At 40.4% G+C, this 4,799-nt stretch overlaps 1 protein-coding gene across 1 annotated transcript in view; it reads left to right on the top strand.

The window, feature by feature from the left end:
* Positions 1-4,799, top strand: part of LOC100958156 (zinc finger protein 679-like) — a 156,460-nt gene that overhangs the window by 111,583 nt on the left and 40,078 nt on the right. The window lies entirely within an intron of this gene.

Genomic DNA, 4,799 nt, shown 5'->3' with positions numbered 1-4,799 from the left:
TATCTAAAAATGTGGAAGTGTTTTGGTGTTAATTAATAGAGGGAGGGTGGAAGAATTTGGAGGAGCAGGCTAGAAAAATCCTATATTCTCGTGAGGGCTGAGCAGACAAGAAGACCAGGAAGAGTTTGTCATTACCTAGAGATTGGCTAAGTGCTCGTGACCGGAGCACTGATGGAAGTCTCAGCAGTGAAGATTATTCTGTTGGAGCAGAGAAACAAAGTCTTAGAAACTGGAGTCAAATCCTTCCTTGTTATAAGCTGGACATGAACTTGGCTGAACCATGCTTGAGAACTTTGTGGAAAGCTGAATTGAGTGATAGAACCTAGTATATGGTAGAAGAAATTTCTAAGAAGCCAAGTGCTCAGGTTGCCTCATGAGTACTTCCATGTGCTTACAGCCCTTGGTTGGAGAATAGGGAAATGAGAAAAGATTGGAAACTGCAGCTGGGCCATGTGATAGATAATGATAAAGCATTTTCAGCAGAGGAATCCAAGGGTGTAAAGTCACCACTAGCTAAAAAGATTAGCATGGCTAAAAGACAGCCATATATTAATATTCAATACAACAAAAATTGCCTGGAAGACATTTCAGAAAGCTTTCAAGCTAACTGAACTTCCTAACTTCCTACCTAACTACCTAACTTCCCCTCACAGCACAGTCTAAGAGTAATAAAAGGACAGAATGGTTTCTCAGAATAGGGTACAGAAACCATTTCCATGCACCACCTCAAAATGCTGCTCCCCACATCACAGACGTTCTGGCTGTTGCAAGTGAACCTTGGTGCATTCACGCACCACCTCCACAAGTTACGAGTTATGAACCCTGGGGCAGAGTCCACATGGTGGTTTTACTGTAGCCTTGCAGAAAGCAAGAGCTATGGAGGTTGCAGAAAATACAAATGATGACACTGAAACTAGGGAGGCCCAGACAGATATTGGTCTCAGGGAAAGAACAATCATAGAGAACCCCAACCACAGCCATGGTGAACAGAAGCGTGGGGTTGGAAGTGCGAGAGAAAGGCCCCATCCAGGCAATACCTAGTGAAGTTGTGGGAAGAAAGCCACTGCCAAGAGTCTCCACTAGGGTAATGTCCAGGGGAACCATGGTACCAGGACAGCCACCAAGACCCCACAACAACAGACCAACCAAGGACAACCAGGGTCAGCTGTTTAGACTGGGCCCACACAAGCCACAGGCACAGTAATGCCCAAGTCCTTGGGGACCCAACCCGACCACAAGATTGGAGACGATTCTGGATGTAGACTCAGATGAGATTATTCTGGGGTATTTAGACCCAATGTCTGCTCTTTTAGGTTTCAGACTTGCTTGGGCCTGTCACCCCTTTCCTCTTCCTTATTTTGCCCTTTTGAATGGGAACGTGTACCCTGTGCTTGGCCCATCATTGTATCTTGGATGGATATAACTTGCTTGGATTTCACAGGATCACAGACAGGACTTTGTACTTTTCAGCCAGTGCTATAGTCACTTAAGAGTTTGTGGCCATGAGCATGAAAAGAATGTATTTGTATGTCTGAAAGGGATAAGTTTTATAGGCCCAGTGGTGGAATGCTGTGGTTTTCATGTGCCCTGTAAAACTCAAATTTAAACTTAATGCCCAGTGTATCAGTACCAGGGAAGGGAGGTTTAAGAGGTTACCAAAACATAAGTCTCTGCCCTCAGCAATGGATAAATTTATTCATGGTTTAATGCGTGAATAACTTCATGGCTACCATAGGAGGGCAACAGCTGGCTCCATGAGAAAATAAAGAGAGACCTGAGTCAGACCATTAGTACAGTCAGCCTCCTCACCCTGTAATGGCCACATTTCTTTGGAGCAGCATAGAGAGCCCCCACCAAAAAGGGGACCCTCACCAGCTATACCCCAGGACCTTGGAATTCTCAGTCTCCAGAACAAATACATGCCTTTCCTTTACAAATTAAAGAATTAGACAAATGAGCAGAATAACATGCTTACATGTAATAAGAGCATACTAGAGGTATTGTAAAAATTGCAATCTATTTCAAAAAGAATTTTTTGATATTCTTAAACTTATGTGACATGGGGGAAAAACATGAGTCACAATGGTAAGTCTCAGAACTTAATTGAAAGAACTCATGACAAATTTGTTATCAAAAAAAATATTTTCAGAATGAAAGGTCAAATAAGAATGAGTCAAAAGTAAACACAAATAGAGCAAGTGAAGTAAAATATAATAAAAACATAAAAGAGTTTAAATAAAAATTTTATTAAAAAATAGATAAAAAGAACCCAGAGAAATTGATTAATACTGAAGATCATCAAAGACCAAACATATGGATAATATAAATTCTGAAAGAAGAACACCAGAACAAGGGAAAAGATCACATACTACTACATCCTACCTAACTCAAGAAAACCTAGTGTGAAATTAAAATATGTATAAACATATATTGAAATAGCATAGTGGAGTACCACAAATATCAAATTTAAATTACAATCACCAGTACATTTGGTAATAAAATTGTTAGACAGGAAGGAAAGAATGAAAAGAGACAGGGAAGAAAGAATGAAAAAGTAAGTGAGGAAGGGAGGATGAAAAGAAAGTAAGAGAGGCAAGAGGAGAGTTAGAAAAACACTTAGAATAACTACCCACTGGGCATCCAGAAAAATATATTTGTTACATAATAATGCATTGGGCTTTAGTGATTTGTTCACCTAATAATTAGGAAGTAACGTCACACACCTACCTGGGCAGGTTGTTCTGCCTGTGCCTGTGGAACCTCACTTTCTAAAGTAGTAATTCATTCCTCCTTCTCCTGGAGTTTAATTTTTATTTTCATCTCTCTGTAGAATTCTATTTATGCAGAAAAGGCAAGTGATAAAGTCATTTCATTACAAGAATACCAATTAGGGCCCAGTGCAGTGGTTCACACCTGTAATCCTAGCAGTCTGGGAGACCGATGTGAATGGATTGCCTGAGCTCGTGGATTCTAGACCAGCCTGAGCCAGAGTGAGACCTTGTCTCTAAAAGATAGCTGAGTGTTGTGTCAAGTCCCTGTAGTCTCAGCTACTTGAGAGGCTGAGGCAAGAGGATCTCTTGAGCCCAAAATTTTGAGGTGACTGTGAGCCATGTTGCCAAAGCACTCTACGGAGGGTGATAAAGTGAGACTCTGTCTCAAAACAAACAAACAAATAAAGAATTATAATTAATATGTATTGGATCTTTTGCTCTAATTTTCCCTTTACAAAAGGTGAAAGCAAGAGCTACCTGATCTACCCACAAGTAAAGAATCCTAGGGTTTCCCAGTTACACTATGGCCAAGAGTTTTCATTAGAACCATCCTCTCACAGATAACATCTCTTTACTATTAAGACAGAGAAAAGCCATCTGACAAGACTGGAGAGCAACTAAAGCAGGAATATGCTGGGAAGTGATACTTGGGAAAACATGCCACTGAGTTTCCCATTGTGATGGCTATTCTTTAAGGGCAAAACCAATCAGTGACAGGTAGAACCAAATTGATTCAAACACCACAGTCTTCTTCCCTTGAAGAACCAAGGATATAGTTCAGGAAGCTATAGCTGCCAAGTGAGAAGAGAAACATCAGAAAAGAGCAGAAAACCAAACCTTTCAGTCATCTTTGTGTCTTTCTTCCCACACAATCTCTTAGACTGAGAGCTTCTCAGCTGAGATTCTGCCTCTCTACTGAATTCAGCTCCCAAAAGAAACCTAGCCCTTTGAACTGGAAGTATAAAGGATAAGTTTGCATTTTATTGCTCATAACATACCAGAGTTGCTATTATTTCTTCAATTACATATCCCACAGAATACTAAGGCCTGTGTTGGGTGTATCATAGTTAAAGTGTTGTTATAACTGATGGCTGGACTGTAGAAATCATTTATTTCACAGAAGGAAATGAGCTGTATCACACTGCTTAGGTCTCAGAGCTAAAAGTTAAATTCAAAAGCAACATAGAAAATGGATAATTAGAAAAGCTAATAACATAGCTATGGGGAAGATAACAGAACAAACCAACATAGGGAGAGAGGAGGGTGTTACCACAGCCGGTGGGGGAGAGAATTGTCAGAGAAAAAACCAACAGCAAAAAAGAAGAATCATGATGAATAAATCACTTAAGAAGAGGTGGCTTTTTGTTTGTTTGTTTGTTTGTTTGTTTGAGACAGAGCCTCATGCTGCTGCTCTCTGTAGAGTGCTGTGGCATCACCATAGCTCACAGCAACCATCAACTCTTGGACTTAAGTGATTCTCTTCCCTCAGGCTCCCAAGTAGCTGGGACCATAGGAGCCCACTACAATGCCTGGCCATATTTTGGATACAGTAGTCATTGTTTGGCAGGCCCAAGCCAGATTCAGACCCACCAGCTCTGGTGTATGTAGCTGGCTCCCTAGCCCCTTGACCGACAGGTGCCAAGCCTGAAAAGAGCTTTTAAAATATGCTTTGCAAAGTTAATAAAGTTGACAATTCAGAAAAATAAATGTCCTCTAAACATGAACCCTCAAATAAACACAAAAGAAAACAAAGCAAAAGCTATCTAACCTGGATACTGGAAAGCTAACCAGTGACTCTAAGGTTTGGGCCTAGATAAATTATTAAAACCTACTTCACAAGAAGAAAGCAAATTGAGATTAAGAATACTATGGGGTGTTTGCTTCATAGAATGTGTTGGGTAGTATTCCGTCTTTTTCTATATTTTGGAAAAGTTTGAGTAGTATGGGTACTAGTTCCTCTTTAAAGGTTTGGTAGAATTCTGACGTGAAGCCATCTGGTCCTGGGCTTTTCTTTTTAGGGAGGTTTTG

The sequence above is a fragment of the Otolemur garnettii genome, unplaced genomic scaffold (assembly GCF_000181295.1).
Source record: "Otolemur garnettii isolate 467f Iridium unplaced genomic scaffold, OtoGar3 scaffold00377, whole genome shotgun sequence".
Classification (NCBI taxonomy): Eukaryota; Metazoa; Chordata; class Mammalia; order Primates; family Galagidae; genus Otolemur; species Otolemur garnettii.
Note: the sequence above shows the minus strand (reverse complement) of the source record. Positions and strands in the feature narration are given on the sequence as shown.